Source organism: Chiloscyllium plagiosum, chromosome 24, assembly GCF_004010195.1.
Source record: "Chiloscyllium plagiosum isolate BGI_BamShark_2017 chromosome 24, ASM401019v2, whole genome shotgun sequence".
Lineage (NCBI taxonomy): Eukaryota > Metazoa > Chordata > Chondrichthyes > Orectolobiformes > Hemiscylliidae > Chiloscyllium > Chiloscyllium plagiosum.
The window spans coordinates 51,987,730-52,006,429 of NC_057733.1; the positions used below are offsets into that span (position 1 = coordinate 51,987,730).

An 18,700-nucleotide genomic window follows, 5' to 3' on the forward strand; every position below is an offset into this window, starting at 1 on the left:
GTGTCAGTGTGTGTCTGTGTCAGTGTCTCTGTGTCAGTGTCAGTGTGTGTCTGTGTCAGTGTCTCTGTGTCAGTGTCAGTGTGTGTCTGTGTCAGTGTCTCTGTGTCAGTGTCAGTGTGTGTCTGTGTCAGTGTCTCTGTGTCAGTGTCAGTGTGTGTCTGTGTCAGTGTCTCTGTGTCAGTGTCAGTGTGTGTCTGTGTCAGTGTCTCTGTGTCAGTGTCAGTGTGTGTCTGTGTCAGTGTCTCTGTGTCAGTGTCAGTGTGTGTCTGTGTCAGTGTCTCTGTGTCAGTGTCAGTGTGTGTCTGTGTCAGTGTCTCTGTGTCAGTGTCAGTGTGGGTCTGTGTCAGTGTCTCTGTGTCAGTGTCAGTGTGTGTCTGTGTCAGTGTGTGTCTGTGTCTGTGTGTGTCTGTGTCAATGTCAGTGTGTATCTGTGTCAGTGTGTGTCAGTGTCAGTGTGTGTCTGTGTCAGTGTGTGTCTGTGTCAGTGTCTCTGTGTCAGTGTCAGTGTGTGTCTGTGTCAGTGTGTGTCTGTGTCAGTGTCTCTGTGTCTGTGTCAGTATCTCTGTGTCGGTGTCAGTGTGTGTCAGTGTCAGCGTCTCTGTGTCAGTGTCAGTGTGTGTCTGTGTCAGTGTGTGTCGGTGTCAGTGTGTAACTGTGTCAGTGTGTGTCTGTGTCAGTGTCTCTGTGTCAGTGTCAGTGTCAGTGTGTGTCAGTGTCAGTGTGGGTCTGTGTCAGTGTGTGTCAGTGTCAGTGTGGGTCTGTGTCAGTGTCTCTGTGTCTGTGTCAGTGTGTGTCTGTGTGTGTCAGTGTCAGTGTCTCTGTGTCAGTGTCAGTGTGTGTCTGTGTCTGTGTGTGTCTGTGTCAGTGTGTATCTGTGTCAGTGTGTGTCTGTGTCAGTGTCAGTGTCAGTGTGTGTCTGTGTCAGTGTCTCTGTGTCAGTGTCAGTGTGGGTCTGTGTCAGTGTCTCTGTGTCTGTGTCAGTGTGTGTCTGTGTGTGTCTGTGTCAGTGTCTCTGTGTCAGTGTCAGTGTGTGTCTGTGTCAGTGTGTATCTGTGTCAGTGTCTCTGTGTCTGTGTCAGTGTGGGTCTGTGTCAGTGTCTCTGTGTCAGTGTCAGTGTGTGTCTGTGTCAGTGTGTGTCTGTGTCTGTGTGTGTCTGTGTCAGTGTCTATCAGGAGGCAAATTGTAGGGGGTTGATCCCCCCTGGCTTATGGTAATGGGTGAGTGGGGGATATGCTGGGCCATGAGGTTACAGATTGTGCTGGAGTAGAGTTCTGCTGTTGGCCCACAGCGCCTCAGGGGTGCCCAGGCTTGAGCTGCTAGATCGGTTTGAAGTCTGTCCCATTTCACACGGTGGTAGTTATTCTCAATGTTTTCCTGAATGTTGGCCATCCTAGGACAGGCTGAGTGACAGTGTGATGCAGTGGAAGGGCTGTTTCAGATCATTTACCTTGTTTCCTGTCTGTGTGTTTGACTGTCTCTGGGGACATTCACCACTTCAATGTCTTTGTGTGAGTGTGTGTGTCTGTGTCAGTGTCTCTGTGTCAGTGTCAGTGTGGGTCTGTGTCTCTGTGTCAGTGTCAGTGTGGGTCAGTGTCAATGTCTGTAACGGTGCCCGTGTGTGTGTCTCTGTGTGTGGGAGGCTGTGAGAGAGAGAGGGTTTATACAGTCTTGAGTTTGAGGGGGTGAGATTGTGAGGGTCAGTTAGTGTATCTGTTGGTGTACTTGTCTGTGTCACCCGTCTGTGTGTTAGTATTTTTTAATGTCCCTGCGTGCTTTGATGACTGATGTGTAGAGTTTTCGTTGTTGTATATGTTTTTATAACCCCACTGTCACTGTGTCTGTGCATTATCCCTTTTAGCCTCCTTTCTATTTTGATCTTGTTCTATAATTCTTTCTGGATCTTTCACAATTTGCCTGTTTACAACTCTCTGTATAGATCTGTGCCCCAATATCTGTGGCCCGACTCAATGTCCCTATGTCTTCAGTGAACGCATGTTCCTCTGTTAATGTCAGTGTCTGTGATAGTGTCGGTATCGCTCCGTCTGAATCTCTGAGACAAAGTCAGTGCGATAGTGTCCCCCTGTGTCAGTGTTAGTGTGATAATGTCCCTCTGTGTGTCAGTGTTTCTGTGTCTCTCACGTCCTTTCTCAGTGTTTTTCTGTGCTTTTCAATGTATCCTCCTGTTGCTTTGCCCCATCTCCCCACTGTCTGAGTCATTCATGTTCTTGCTTTGCCTACATTTCCATCTGTCTCTGTTGCACTAGGGATGTCCAAACAGACAGCTCAGAAATCCAGTCCTGGTCCCCCAGGTAACCCACCCTAATCACTTTCGGGATTAACCTGTTTGGATGTTAAGAGTCTGGAAGTTTAGAATGAGCTGTTGCTCTTGGTGGGTGAATCCTGAACAAAACGCTGAGATCTGTTGGAACGAGTGATTTGTGGTACCCGGGAATGGTCGGGATTGCGAAGTTACTCATTGTGTGTGCCCGCGCTGTTTCCCTGTAAATGTATGTAGCTGATGGAGATGAGTTCCGACTCCCTGTTATAGCTGTGCTTCCCTTGGAGTCTAACCCTTTTTCTATGCGAGCACCTGTGGCTGGCCCATTCTGCTTGAATGTTTCTCTGGAGCCTGTGTGTCTTCCACAGTTTTCATGTTTTCGAATCTCTCCGTGGATATGTTTGTTTAAGTATGTGCACCACTTTTGTATCTTCATTCAGTCTCCGCGTCTACCGCGGTCTCTATGTATCCTCTATATAAAAGAATGCCGTAGTCAGGAAAGTGTCTTTGGCAAACACTTGTTTTTTTGCTCAGGGAGCCAGGAGAACTGTGTGTGATTTTTGGCTACAATATTATCATACATCAATGTGTCTGAGTGCACCAGTGCCAACTGGAATAAAGTTTCACTTTTATGAGAACTGTGGATCTTTAACAATGTTGTTTAAAGATATTTGAAACATGATGTCATTTCTAAACTCTGAACTTGTTGGATTTGAATGGAGGACAGTGCTTCCCAAAGTGTGAGTCGGGACTTGAGGGGGGTGGGGGGGAAGTGTGTGTGAGGGTGAGGGGGGGGGGGGGCATCACTAGCTCCAAGGCAGCACTAGCTACCCTCCGCTGCCCTCCTGTAATAAAGTTTGTGCACATTCTCCCACCAAGGGGCTGTGACAGCTTCCACTCCTGAACTGGGCCGCAGTGGGAAAAAGTGGGAGAGAAGTGGCGTAAGGGGAATTTTAAATGATACAACACTGAGCTATATGTTACTGGGGTAAGCTGTGTCTCCAGCTTTATGAGTATTTTGAAACAACCTGTGAGTCGTGTTATGACAAACCCCTAGCACAGGTGGGACGCAACACCTTCTACTCCAGAGGCGGGAACACTACCACCGTGTAACAAGAGCCCTCTCCAGCTTTGTACACTGTGGCAGTGATATTGATGTTACAGCTAAGTCGCCAATATAACAGGGAGCTGGAATTAAACTCTTCCCACTTAATATTAGGAAAAGCTGCAGCAACGAAATGTAATTGATTTCTGCGTGTGATTTATTACATACGGGTTCTCAAATGAATGATGTTTATTGATTGCATTATAATGCTTTCAGCCAGTTTGTATGGGGGGGGGGGGGGAGGGGGGGGGGGGGGGGATGGTTCTAACTCGTGAACATATAAGTGCCTCCTACTTCCTTGTAATCAGCTGCTGATATTGCTGGGCTAGACCGAGGCAAGTGAAATCTACATGGATGCTGAGTTAAACAGCTACACGGGGACAGGGGGAGGTTGTGGGATTTGCTGTTCAGTTTTCTTCCGTACCTGTCCATTAAAGGGGGTAAGCTGATCAGGGTTCTCACTCTTAGGTGACCCCTGTTTTAACGTGCGACGTCGGGTGCGATGCCCGCTATGGTCGAATAGCTTGCCACCATTCACAACCTGACCTGGTACATGGCAGTGTCCATTTAGTGACTGTCTGTGATATTGTTCCCTGTCCCAGTAGTATCCTTGCAAGAAGATGAAATTGAAGTGTGGAAACATTAATTATCAGTAATGTTTCTGTTAATCTCAAAGTGCATTCCTTTGTCAAACAGTAACAACATTTAATGTCCTGACCTTCGATTTCAATCATTACAAGACATTGTCAGCACAAACATTCAGACAAGAGGAAGCAAAATCTTCCTAAGACCCTTGTCATGTTTAGTATATTATAGCCACTGGTCTACTTTTCACTTTGAATTGTCCCATGGAGTGTGTGGCAAATGTTCCACCAGCCATATTTTCACCATATCTGACCCATGCCGAACTTTGGCTTCACAAAGTCTGTGCTCCACCAACCCCCTGTCAGGCCCATGAGTGAGTGTTCAGCTGTTCAACCCATGTGGTCTTCACAACGGAGCCTGATGGTGTCCTCAGCTCAGACGTCAGTGCAGACTGTGAGTCACTGGCAGATATAGGCAGCCTCAACATAGAGTTATACAGATGTACAGCATGGAAACAACCTTCAGTCCAACCCGTCCATGTCGACCAGATATCCCAACCCAATCTATTCCCACCTGCCAGCACCCAGCCCATATCCCTCCAAACCCTTTCTATTCATATACCCATCCAAATGCTCCGATGCTCCAGCAGCTCAAATCCTCCAACCCTGGCAACATTCTTGTGAATAGTTTCTGAATCCTTTCAAGTTTCACAACACCTTTCCAATAGGAAGGAGACCGGAATTGCACGCAATATTCCAACAGTGGGCTAACCAATGTCCAATACAGCCCACAACATGTCCTCTCAACCGTTGTACTCAATACTCTGACCAATAAAGGAAAGCATACCAAATGCCTTCTTCACTATCCTATCTACCTGCGACTCCACTTTCAAGGAGCTATGAACCTGCACTCCAAGGTCTCTTTGTTCAGCAACACTCCCTAGGATCTTACCATTAAGTGTATAAGTCCTGCTAAGATTTGCTTTCCCAAAATGCAGCATCTCGCATTTATCCAAATTAAACTCCATCTGCCACTTCTCTGCCCATCTTTGAGCTGTCAGTCTGGAGCCTGGGACCACAGCAGCTCATTGCAGGCTTTGGGTCACCTCTCAAGCTGACAGTGACCACTTCAACATTAAGAAGGAAGGAATTAATTTGCATTTATAAAGCGCCTCTCACAACCTCAAGACATTTAAAAGCATTTTGCAGCCAACTGTTGTTGCTGCTGTATTGTGTGCAAGGTGGAGGCCAATTGGGCACAGCAAGATCCCACAAGCAGCAATGAGGGAAATGACCAGATAACTTGCCTTACCTTGAGTGAAAGGTAACTATTGGCCAGGACACTAGGAAAACCCCTTGCTTTTATTCAAAATGATCTTATCAAATTTTGAAAGGGTACCTCAACTTAATATCTGTAAGGCAGCACCTCTGCTAGTGTTGTACTCCCTCAGTAGGGTATCTGCTGAGATCAGATTCTGAAGTTTGTAGAGTTGAGTTTGAATTCACAACCTTCTGATTCAGAGGCAATATTGCTGACACCCACAAGCTCACTGCTATGTTTATATTCTGACCCCTGTTTACCAATAGGGAGGTGGCAATGGAGAGTTTGGATATCTGCCATTGATCTTTATTGAACAGCACAAACCCTGATACGGATCAGACTCTGGAGAAAATATCATCATTGCTACTTAATGTAAAGGGCTTCTGAGGAGAACCATACACAATCTGAGATACTTCTTCAATTCTTAAGAATGTAGCAGATAGATCGGATTTGTCCAGGACAGAGCAGTCAGCGAGGGGATGAGATACAATCTTAGCAACATGGGAATAGGTTTCTTGAGATGGATGGTCTGGTGCTGCATTAGTAACACTGACAGCTGGTTATTATAGAAGCAGGAATTGGTGTCATTAAGGCAAGTGAAAGCATTTAGATCAATTAGATCCTTCATCCGTGTGACGTCTATGTTGGATTGAACTGGATATGGGGGCAGAAGGGTGGCTGGGCAGCATGATAGCTCAGTGGTTAGCACTGCTGCCTCACGGTGCCAGGGACCCGGGTTCAATTCCAGCCTCAAATGACTATCTGTGTGGAGTTTACACATTCTCCCTGTGTCTGTGTGGGTTTTCTCCCACAGTCCCAATGATGTATAGGTCAGGTAGATTGGCCAATGGGGATTGCAAGGGTAGGGAGGTGGCTCTGGGATGCTCTTTGGAGAGTTAGTGTGAACCTGAAGGGCCTGCTTCCACACTGTAGGGATTCAATGATTATATTCCAAACTACTCTGATCCACATGTTCTTCTACTCAAGAACTTAATGCTGAAAGGTGGCCAGCTATTCAACCATTGGGTCATCACAGCCAACACTCATCAGCTCCCCCTTGCCTGAATTGTACCAGTCAAATTAAAGAGTTTAATCTAAATGTAACAAGGCATGCAGCTTGAGAAGTGGAAAGTGCATACAATAAACCTTCACTTGCGGGTTATTTACTAAGTTGGAGGTGTTATATAAACGTAAGTTGTTGTTTGGCCAGTATTAAAGGAGAGGGTATTCTGTCGACCTAAGCAATACATGTCAAAATGTTATGTTTACCTAAGAAGTTCTTCTAAAAAGTTTGAATCATTAAACTCCCCAAATGTAAGCTCTAAATTCTCGATTTGTTTTACTGCACAAGTTCCATCAAGTTCAAATCAGAACATTTCTGCAAAGTGTAATATCATTAGGAATGTGTTATATTTACTGGCTGCACCAGGATGTATCATATGTGTATTAGCTACACTGCATTTATTTATATTGTTATAGTGTTATTTATATTGAGTAGACCAGAATGCAATGTATAAGTGTTACTGTGAGCTGGTCTTATTCTGCTTTTCTTTCCCCTCTATATGTACATCACTGACTCCGAAAGCACTGGAAAGTCTTTTTTGACCAGGTAAGTGTTCAATTAAAACAAACATTTGCTTATTGAGTTTTTGACCTGTTACTTGATTTGTCCAGTTGGTAATTCTGGGGAGTTGGAGGTTGGTTAGCTTATGGGCTGGACAGCTAGTTTGTGATGCCAACAATGTAGGTTCAATTCTTGCACCAGCTGAGATTAACTCTCCCCTTGCTTGCTCCTCAGACATTGTAGCATTCCCTCAGTACTGCACTGTTGGTCAGGTTAATAAACTGGGTTTGAATTCATTATTTTCTGAATACGAGACACTTGTCACAGCAATCCATGGCTGATACTCATTGCTGCATTATTTAAATATTTGTGTTTCAAAATAAGCTTGTGAATATATTGTCTGATTCATTTCCAGGGAAGCCTATTAACGTTTTTGTACCCAATAGTGTTTCGAAAGTGAGGGGGGTGGGTGGTGTGGACATTTTGGAGGAAGAATTTGATTCTCGCACTAAAAGTGACACACTGGTCCAATTTTGAAACATCTCTGGGAAATCTTGGGTCAGAGAGACTGGGAAGTGATTTGCTTCAGCTATTTCTTCTTGTTTGCTGTGAAAGATTCTGAATGGATTAATTGCCTGCAACTGGTGTCATTCAACGTTGTAAACAGTAACACGCACCCCTGTTACAGAGTGATTCCAATTCTGTATGTTCCCTTTCCCTGACCCAAAAACTCACATGGACCTATCATTAGGTGAGATAAAGCAGTCAGTTAGGGCCAGGACCCAGAGGGAGTAGAATGTAAGCAATAGGGGCAGGAGGAAGCCATTTGTCCCCTCAAGCCTGCCACTCCCCCCACTCTCTCATTCAGTAAGATCACAGGTGATCTTCCCCAGGCTTCAACTCCTCTTTGGTGCCAGCTCCTCACTGACCTCAACTCCTTGACATTTCAAAGATCTACCTCCTTCGTCTTTAAATACTTTCTGTGATCTAGCCTCCACAACTCTTTCTGGGTCAAGAATGCCTGATATTTACTACACTCTGGAAGCAGAAATTTCTTCGCATCTCAGTTAAATGAGTGCAATTCGCTGTAATACAAGAAATATGGCAGTGGCAGCAGCAGCAGATAATATACGGCAGATCCCACAAACAGTACGCCATCCGGAAATGTGCCACAGGGAATCCACAGAGATTGGGCAGACCTTGAGAAGCCCAACTGTTGGACTGGTTGGAAGACAGGAGTTTGGAGGTGGGTGAGAGAGTCACGAGCCACAAACAATGGTGCAAGAGCACCACTAAAGGTGGGAGGCTGTAATAACAGCGCGACCTGTTTACATAGAAAGTTCCTGTTATAAAAGTGGACTCTGCAGCTCATAATGGATCAAAGTTCATAACAATTGCAATGAAAAGATCATAACAAGATCTTACAAATTTTGATCTTTTAATCCATATTACTGGGATATTTTCTGCATTAGTAGCTACTCAGAGTTAGCTGACTTAAGCTTGAAGAGAAGTCCCTTTCATTAATTGAAGGCACTGAAGATTGACTGTATAAAGTATTTAGGAATGTTGAACTAATTCCTATTATTGTGGAAGCAAAGATGATATGGGGCCACCACCCATGCAAACAATAATACGCTGCCCAGAAGGGGCAGTGTCACTAGAAGCCAACTCTTTTATATCAGTTTATACAGAGAAGGGTGGCATGGTGGCTCAGTGGTGCTGCCTTACAGTGCCAGGGACCCAGGTTCAATTCCAGCCTTGGGTGACTGTCTGTGTGGAGATTGCACATTCTCCCTGTGTCTGTGTGGGTTTCCTCCCACATTCCAAGAATGTGCAAGTCAGGTGAATTGGCCATGCTAAATTACCCATAGCTGGAGGGAAATGGGTCTGGGTGGGTTACTCTTCGGAGGGTTGGCGTGGATTTGTTGGCCTGGTTCCACACTGTAGGGAATTTAATCTCCAGAAACATTTTGGATCTGAGCCAAAGGTAGGGACACTACCACTGTGTCACAAGGGGCCCCAGAAGTTTGTTGTTTTATTAAAAAACATTCTACCCTTTTGACTCATTGAAAAGTAGCTACAAGCGCTCAGAAGGCAGTTCTATTTTTACATTATAAATACCTTATTTCTCAATGTAGAGATATTTATTTCAAAGTAGGAAATTGGTCAGGAATGTACTTATCAGTAGAAATTCTCCCTTTCATGTACCACCACAGTGATATCAATTATCATTGACATAGTCAGCCAGACACATCTTCAGTGATGATTCATCAGTTGCCTAGGTATAAGGTATGACACCACAAATGGAGGAGCAAACTATAATGATTGTTCCTGGAATCATCTCCATGTTCAGGAAATGCCTTTGGAGAATAATTTTCAAATACTGTCTGTCCAAAGGGAGAGTTGGTGTGGGTGACAATGTGCTGTCATTTGGACAAGGTTCTGAAGTGATGACCCATCAAAGGAGCTCCTCAGTAACCAAACTCCACTGAGAAGTAGCTGTCCTCATTTAATGCTGGAGCTGTTCTTGTTGATGTTTAAAGGGAGCGGCAGTTCTGACACTGACCATGTTGGGGCTGTTGTGGTGAGTACAGGGGTAGGATGCTCACTGCGGTGAGATTGTGAAAGGTGATTGGAGACTGAGGAGTTGGGGCTGACTAGAAGGCAGTGCCTTCACATGGAGAGAGGATGAAGAAGTTGGGCAGATTGTGCCTCTCACCCACTCTTCACTGCCATTAGTGGGAGTTCCTGGGTGTTGGAGTAAGGCACATGCACACCACTGAAGATGCACAGCCAATTTGCATTTTATTTAGTTTAAGGCAGATTTATTTTCCCAACTTATTTTTGATCAACTTACCAAGTAAGAGAATCAAATTAAGAACCTGCATTTATATAGCACCTTTTGCAACCTCAGGATATCCCAAAGTACAGTACTTCAAAACCAATTAAGTACTTCTGAATCATAGTGACTGTTCTGCTCCTTGGATGCTACCTGAACCGCTGTGCTCTTCCAGCACCACTAATCCAGAATCTGGTTTCCAGCATCTGCAGTCATTGTTTTTACCTAAAGCAGGAGCTAATTTGGGCACAGCAAGATCCAACAAACACTGTGATAATGAGTTAAGAGTCTATTTCAGTGATGTTGATTGAGGGATAAATATTGGACATCAAAATCCCATCAACAAAAAACTCTTTAGTTCTCACTGGTAGATGTGGCTCATACCCCTGCTCCCCTTTCTGACACACACACACACCAAGAAGAATCCTTATCTCCTGCAATACCTTTAAAAACACTCCCGAAATCAGTTTGCAAATTATCCACTTTTATTTATAGGTAGAATTGACATGGTTGCCAAAATCTCAGTGAGAAAGTGCTAAGATTCACAGGTACAGCTGAGGATTGTCAATGGCACATCAGCAAATCTACTGCCTGCAACAAGGCAAATCACTTCACTTTTTTTTACAAAAATATCCTTTATTTGTAAAATAACCAATACATTTTTTAACTCATTTGTGCGATGTGGGTGTCGCTGACATTTGACATATTGTCTGACCCTAGTTGCCCTTGAGAAGATGGGGGTGAACTGCTTTACAAACATTTCAAAGTGGTTATTATAGAAACACAAAGCACGCAACTTTTCTCAGTTGAGAATGTTGCACTCTGAGCCAATTGAAAACCTGTGACATTAACCGAGTACAACATTCAGGAACAAGTGTGCAGCCTGAGGAGTCCCACATGGTATCAACCCCTTGGTGTACTGTGGCTGGAAGGCCTTTCACAGAAGCCTTTTCCCACTCTGCCTTTGCCATCTCTACCCCAAACATTAGTGTGATCCCTTAGCATCCACTCTTGGACTCAGGATCTACGTTCCTCTCATTTCTCCAGTTGCTGTGTGGACCTCAGCGGTTCGTGTGTTTCAGTACGACACGCTGATCATGTGCAGTTCTGGAATTCACATTATCGGAGGGATGTGATAACACTGAAGAGGACTCAAAGGAGATTTACCAGGGTGTTGCCTGGGTCGGAGAGTTTCAGTTATGAAGAGAGACGGGACAGACTGAGTTTGCTTCCCTTGGAGCAGAGGAGACTGAGGGAGACCAAGATTGAGATATATAACATTATGATGGGCAGAAACAGGGTAGATAGGAAGAAATTTTTCCCTTTGGTGGGATTTGTCAATGGCCAGGAGCCATAGATTTAAGGTAATGGGCAGGTGGTTTAATGGAGATGCCAGGAAAAATGTTTCCACCCAGAGAGAGTGGGAATCTGGAACTCACTGCCTATAGATCCCTTATAACATTTAAAAAGTATTGAGATGTAGATTAGTGATGTCAAGGCATGCAAGACAATGGACCAATTACTGGGAAATGGGATTAGTGTGGTTAGTTGGTTGCTTTGGACCAGCACAGACTCAATGGGCTGAAGGACCTCTTCTTGTGCTGCCGATCTCTAAGATTGGCTGCAGGGCCACTTTGAGGGAATGTTGTTTGGGACATGCTGGTCACCAACAGTCATTCGAGGACAACTCCTTGTGCTGGAAGGCCAGTAGGTTTTGGGCAGAAACCCACAGTATTGAGGGAGTGTGATACTGTCCTTCTCAATGAAATGGTAGAGATTCTGGCTGCCTCAGCTGAATATAAAAGAGAGTACAGCAGCATCCTGGTCAAAAGGTATTAAAGAGTCATAGAGTCATAGAGATGTTCAGCTTGGAAACAGACCATTCATGCCAACCAGATATCCCAACTCAATCTAGTCCCACCTGCCAGCACCCGGCCCATATCCCTCCAAGCCCTTCCTATTGATATACCAATCCAAATGCCTCTTAAATGTTGCAATTGTACCAGCCTCCACCACTTCCTCTGGCAGCTCATTTCATACATGTACCACTCTCTGTGTGAAAAAGTTGCCCCTTAGGTCTCTTTTCTATCTTTCCCCTCTCACCCTAAGGATTAGGGAATTGTCTTTCAATGAACTGGGAGAAGCTGAGGGTTGTGGTGACAGGGAGGTTTTCTCTCTGGTGTGATGCTGTGTCTTTAGCTGAGACTGACTGCTTCGCTTGTTTTTGGGTCTCTGATAATGACGAACTGGTTGAGGGAGTGACCATGCTGTGAGGTTGCTGAGAGAATAGTTACAATCAGACAATAAACCTAAGCAGGGGTTTTGACTCTCTGGCCTGAATTTGGTGGTGGACGTTAGGACCACGTGCCCCGGTTCTCTTAGGCCTCTTCTTGCCTCAGTGTCTGTGACATTGACCCACAGATCAGCCAAATTCGGGGCTGCCAAGCTGTCAGGTTGTTAACTCTGTTTGGATGTAATCCTGGAAGACCCTCCAACCAAGCAAACAGCTTATCCTCCTTTCCTGCTTCCAATATCATTATAACCCTTTCAACAAAAAGAATTCAGGCAATATATGAAAAAACAGTTTTTGAATGCCAAAAGATTTTTCTCCCAGTTTCCTTTGATGCCAACAAAGATTATTGGTTAATTCCTGGGGACGTCTGGAGAATTAGGAACTGTACAATAGCTCTACCAATCAATCCCATGCTCTTTGTTCAACAATGAACTCGTCCTAACACACCCCATCCTGACTTGGAATGACTGAAGGCAGAGGTGGACAAATTCCAGCTGGGAACACAGGTTACAGGGTGGAGCGGGGTTGGGGGGTGGTGGAATGTGGAGTTTGGAACACAAACAGATCAGCCATGACCTTATTGAATGGAGGAACAGATTGAAAGTCGAGTCGCAGGTAGATAGGATAGTGAAGAATGCTTTCAGTATGCTCCCCTTTACTGGTCAGTGCATTGAGTACAGGAGTTGGGAGGTTATGTTGCGGCTGTACAGAACATTGGTTAGGCCACTTTTGGAATATTGTGTGCAATTCTGGTCTCCTTCCTATTAGAAGGATGTTGTGAAACTTGCAAGGGTTCAGAAAAGATTTACAAGGATTTTGCTAGGGTTGGAGGATTTGAGCTATAGGGAGAGGCTGAACAGACTGGGGATGTTTTCCCTGGGGCGTCAGAGGCTGAGGTTTACAAAATCATGAGGGCATGGATAGGATAAATAGGCAAGGTCTTTTCCCTGGGGTGGGGGAGTCCAGAACTAGAGGGCATAGGTTTAGGGTGAGAGGGGAAAGATATAAAAGGGACTTAAGGGGCAACATTTTCACACAGAGGGTGGTGCATGTATGGGATGAGCTGCAGGAGGAAGTGGTGGAGGCTGGTACAGTTATAACACTGAAAAGGCATCTGGATGGATATATGGATAGAAATGGTTTAGAGGGATATGGGCCAAGTGCTGGCAAATGGGACTAGATTAGGTTAGGATATCTGGTCGGCATGGACGAAGTGGACCTAAGGGTCTGTTTCCATGCTGTACGTCTCTATGACTCTAATTGAAGGGGCCAAGTGGCCTACTACTACTCCTCACGTGTTGGTATCCATCACCGTTCCTTCAGTGTTACTGGGTCAAAATCCTGGATCACCTACCTACAGCACGTGGACTGCAGCCATTCAAGAAGGCAGCTCAGGGCCGCCTCCTTATGGGCAGTTAGGGACAGGCAATAAATGCTGGACCAGCCAGTAACACCTTCAGCCCATCAAGTCTGTGCTGGTTGAAAACGTCCAACTCATGATTCTAATCCACTTCAGGTGAATGAATGTTTAAAACTCCCCACTAATTGAGCTCAGACCCAGCGTTTGAATTGATCTGTGTTAGAGACACTGGGAGAAGCAGACAGCTGAGATTCTGGGGGCCCAGTGTACAGAGAGAGGGGGGGTCTCACCACAGTTTGTATTGACATAGTAACAGCGTGCACACCTCTTAAATCTCTTTCATGTCACCCAGCATCACAGGATCTTGGCAGCAGAGTTTACTCTCTTCAGTCATGGTCAGAGGCAGTCCCTAAACTCATATAGCTTTGACAAATGGTTTGAAGGGAGAGCGAGAGATTCTGCTGACATATGGCACTGGATTTGGGAGGGGAGGGGTGGAGAGGGCATTGAATTACCTCCAGCTGGTGCCTTCACCCAGTAAACAGTAGCTCGGAGATTTCGAACCGTGCTGCTAATAAGATTCAGATTTACCCAGCAATGGGCTGTTCTGGCTTCGCTTCCCTCTGTGCTCAGCCCCATTGTTGGTGAAGACACTCAAACAATCATAACCCTCCCCTCTCCTCCACCACCATCACCACCCCCCTCCTCCTGCTCTCCCTCCTCCCTCACGCATGAACAAACACCATTTATAACTGTTACAAACACAATGTTCACTGTAAAAGCAGTAATGGGGAAGGTCAGCCTCATGTATAGGTCCAAATGCAGGGTGGGTAACTGTTCCACCATGAATAACTAATTCACTCTCAATGACCAGCCTCATACATACAAAAAAACTACTTGCTTAAGGTAAATGTTAGCACATTTACGCTGAATCCATCAGCGACTCTGAGTTTTGTCATTAACCGTCTTTTCCAATCTGTATTTCAGCAAGTCCTTTCTAAATTTGCTGCCTTACTCTAATGAAGACTAAAATATATTCCTAATTTTGCATTTTCATGAGTCCTTGTGAGTGCTAATCAGGCATTTGCATCTGATTATTTCCATGCGACTCAAATTATGTTAAATTTTGTGTGATCTAAAAGCACCTTCTTCTGTCTGCTCATTGATTTATCTTTTTTTCATTCTGCTCCATTTTCTCACTTTCTTAATCCCTCTCTCTCCCAAACTCTTTAACCCCCTGTCCTTTTTCTTTTACCTCTATTCTGTCTATCCCACTCACTCCCTTTCTCTCTTATTCCCCCTTCACTTTCTCTCTCTTTCTCGGACTATCTCATTCTCTCTCTCTCTCTCTCTCACATACTGTGGATGACCTGTTTGGATACAATTACCATAAAGCTATAAAAACACATATAATCTCATTTACAGTTGTCAGCTTTAGCTGCTGAACAGGACCATCTGATTTGGGGCTCTCTCAGGAGAATGACAAACATGGTGGGTGTATGAGGGTTTGACTGGGTGAGGCACAGCCTGCAGTTGGATGATAATGAGTGGGACCAATGTCTATCTGGGACAGACCCTTGAGCTGGTTCCCTTACCCCTCCCCCTCCCCGTCTCTGTTGTCAAAATCAATGAATGAGAATGAGGCGAAGACTGCACTGGGCCACACAGACCCTGAACTTTAAGAGATCCTTTATTTTTCAGCTGGAGCCGTGTCACATCATATTTTTCAAGAGGACTTTTGGTTTGATTCAGACACTGCTCTGGGCTTAATGAACCCCACACGGTGGGGGTTTTACTGAAGGTTTATTGACCCTGTTGTGCAGCTGTTTGAATGACTAGAGCACAGGAGGAGGTTATTTGGCCCATTGTCTCTGAACTCGTAAATTAAAACCCATTGTCTTTTGTACCTTGTGGTTCGACAGCAGTAACGTCTTGGAATCAGAATCATAAAATCATTGACGGATACAGAACAGAATCAGAGTATTCAGCCCGTCATTGCCTGTGCTGGCTCTTTAGTAGATGTTTCTTTACTCCCATTGTCTTTCTATAAGACCATAAGGAGTAGCAACAGGAGTAGGCTATTCAGCCCCTCAAGCCTACTCTGCCATTCAGTAGGATGATGGCTGATCAACACTTCTATTGTCCACTTTCCTGCTGTTTCTCTGTAACCCTCAATTACCCTCCTGATCAAAAATCGATCTGTCTCAGCCTTAAGAATACACAAGGCCTGTGCCCCCACAGCTCTCAGGGCAGCACGGTGGCTCAGTGGTTAGCACCGCTGCCTCACAACGGGAGTCTGTGTCTGTGTGGAGTTTGCACATTCTCCCCATGTCTGTGGGTTTCCTCTGGGTGCTCCAGTTTCCTCCCACAGTACAACAATGTGCAGGTTAGGAGGTTAAAAATCACACAACACCAGGTTATAGTCCAACAGGTTTAATTGGAAGCACACTAGCTTTCGGAGCGACGCTCCTTCATCAGGTGATTGACAATCACCTGATGAAGGAGCGTCGCTCCGAAAGCTAGTGCTTCCAATTAAACCTGTTGGACTATAACCTGGTGTTGTGTGATTTTTAACTTTGTACACCCCAGTCCAACACCGGCATCTCCGAATCAGGTTAGGAGGAATGGCCATGCTACAAAAAAAGTCCTGTAGCGTCCAGGATTGTGCAGACTGAATGAATTAGCCACATTAAATGCAGGGATATAGGGTTAGGGAGAGGGGGGTGGGGCTGGGTCTGGGTGGAATGCTCTTCGGAGAGTTGGTGCAGACCCCGATGGGCCGAATGACTTCTTTCTGTAGTGTAGGGATTCTGTGATTCTGTAAGGGATTCCAAAGACTCTCAATCCTCTCAGAGAAGAAATTCCTCCGTATGTCAGTCTTAAAACTGGTGCCCCTTTATTCTGAGATGATACCCTCTGGTCCTGGGCTCTGCCATGAGGGGGAACATCCTGTCAGCGTGGACCCTGTCAAACCCTTTAAGAAACCTATATGTTACAGGGAAATCATCTACATTCAAATTGAATTGAATTGAATTTATTGTCACATGAACCAAGGCACAGTGAAAAGCTTTGTCTTGTGAGCAATACAGGCAGATCACAGAGTTAAGTAGCATAGATAAGTAAATTATAGGTAAACAGTGGCAAAAACAAAAACACAGGTAAAGGTGAATGTTAAGAGTTTGTGACTAGTAATTTTTAAAAGTATGCTATTAAGTTTAAAGAGTGTAGAACGATTGTAGGAAATAGGAAACTTAGATCTGCACGCAGCAGCTCACAAGGAGTTGACCATATCCGGCGCCATCTTGAGAAACAAGTTCTTATAAACTCCAGTGGGTAGAGTCTGAACCTGTTCAGAAGACAATCCCTCCACGCCAGGGATAATCCTTGTGAACCTTCTCTGAACTGCCTCCAATGAAATTATATCTTTCTTTCAGTTAGGAGATTAAAAACTGCTCTCAATACTCCAGATTTGGTCTCACCAGCACCTTGTACAGTTGCAGTAAGACTTCCCAACTCTTATACTCTAACCCTCTTGAAATAAGGGCCAACATTCCATGAGCCTTCCTGACTACCTGCTGCAGCTGGGTGCTAACTTTTTGCATTTCACATACAAATGCCCACATACAAGGTGAATCTGTGGCACCCATTGCTGCAAATGGCCATTGAGGCGAAGTCATTGAGTACATTTAAGGCAGAGGTAGATAGTTTCTTGATTCCTAAGGGTGTCTGGTGTTACAGGGAGAAGGCAGGAGAATGGGTCCGATAAACCTATCCATCATGATTAAATGCCAGAACAGACTCAGTGGGCTGAATAGCCTTATTCTGCTCCAGTGTGTTATAGCCCCAAGGGAGTCTCCCACAGCCATCAAAGTTTCACCTGCATTTCCACAAATGCCATTTATTGCATCCGTTGCTCCGGACGCTGTCTCCTTTACATTGGGGAGACTGGACGCCTTCTCACAGAGCGCTTCAGGGAACATCGCTGGGACACCCGCACCAATCAACCCCACCGCCCCTTGGCCGAACATTTCAGCGCCCCCTCCCACTCTGCCGAGGACATGCAGGTTCTGGGCCTCCTCCACCGCCACTCCCTCACCACCCGACGCCTGGAGGAAGAAAGCCTCATCTTCCGCCTCGGAACCCTTCAACCCCAGGGCATCAATGTGGACTTCACCACTTTCCTCATTTTCCCTCCCCCCACCTTACCCCAGTTCCAACCTTCCAGCTCAGCACCATCCTCATGACCTGTCCCACCTGTCAATCTTCCTTCCCACCTATCTGCTCCACCCTCCCCTCTGACCTATTACCTTTACCCTTTCCTCCATCCACCTATTGCACTCCCAGCTACCTTCCCCCAGCCCCATCCCCGAGGCTTCCAGCCTCATTCCTGATGAAGGACTCCTGCCCAAATGTCGATTCTCCTGCTCCTCGGATGCTGCCTGACCTGCTGTGCTTTTCCAGCACCACTCTAATCTTGACTCTAACCTCCAGCATCTGCAGCCCTCACTTTCATCCAGTGTGATATGGTCTAAAGTATCCCTTTCTGCAGTTTTTCTTCAGTTAAGTAATCGTCTATTTTCATTCTCCATTCCAAAATGAACGCTTTCACATTTTCCCACGTTATGTTCCATTTGTGAACTTTTTTCCCATTTACGTAAGCTATCAGTATCTCACTGTTAACTGTTTGTGTCCATCTCGCAGCCTGCCTTTCCATCTATTTTTGTGTTGTCTACAGATTTGGCTACAGATTATCCAAGTTATCAGTATGTATCATAAACAATTGCAGTCCCAGCACTAATCCCTGTTTCCTGATCTCCCTTCCAAGACTCCATCTAATTCCCTGTTGAAAGTTACTGCCTAGCCTGTTTCTAGCATGATCTTAGACAGTGCATTCCAGCTCATAGCAAATCACTCTCTAAACATAGTTCCCTCTACCACCTCTGGCTCTTTTACCCATCACCTTCTATCTGTGCCCTTTGGTTAACAAACAATCTGACAGAAGTGAAAAAGAAAACCCCAGAGGAACTGCAGATTCTGCAAGTTAAAACAAATATAGACATTGCTGGAGAAACTCAGCAGATCTGGCAGCATTTGTGGATAGTTAACTTTTTCGGTCCAGTGACCCTTCTTCAGGACTGATTGTAGCTGGGAAAAAGTTTGTATATGTGCTGAAGATGGGGTGGAGGGGAATGGGAGGAGTAAATGATGTGGAGATGGAGCCCAGAGAAAGAGAGAGAACAGCATTTGGACAGACAAAGGAATGAGTAGAGGTCAGAGTCGAGACTGTGGTGCTGAAAAAGCACAGCAGGTCACGCAGCATCCAAGGAGCAAGAGAATTGATGTTTCAGGCATAAG

General features: G+C 45.3%; 1 protein-coding gene across 2 annotated transcripts in view; it reads left to right on the top strand.

Annotated features, from left to right (window-relative positions):
- The first annotated feature begins 6,112 nt into the window (after positions 1-6,112).
- rhbdl3 (rhomboid, veinlet-like 3 (Drosophila)) overlaps positions 6,113-18,700 on the top strand; it is a 50,231-nt gene continuing 37,643 nt past the window's right edge. The window contains exon 1 of one of the 2 annotated variants that reach the window (XM_043715106.1): positions 6,113-6,898. The gene's annotated coding sequence lies outside the window, so the exon portion shown is untranslated. The remainder of the gene's footprint in view (positions 6,899-18,700) is intronic. The other variant, XM_043715108.1, reaches the window with a different exon arrangement.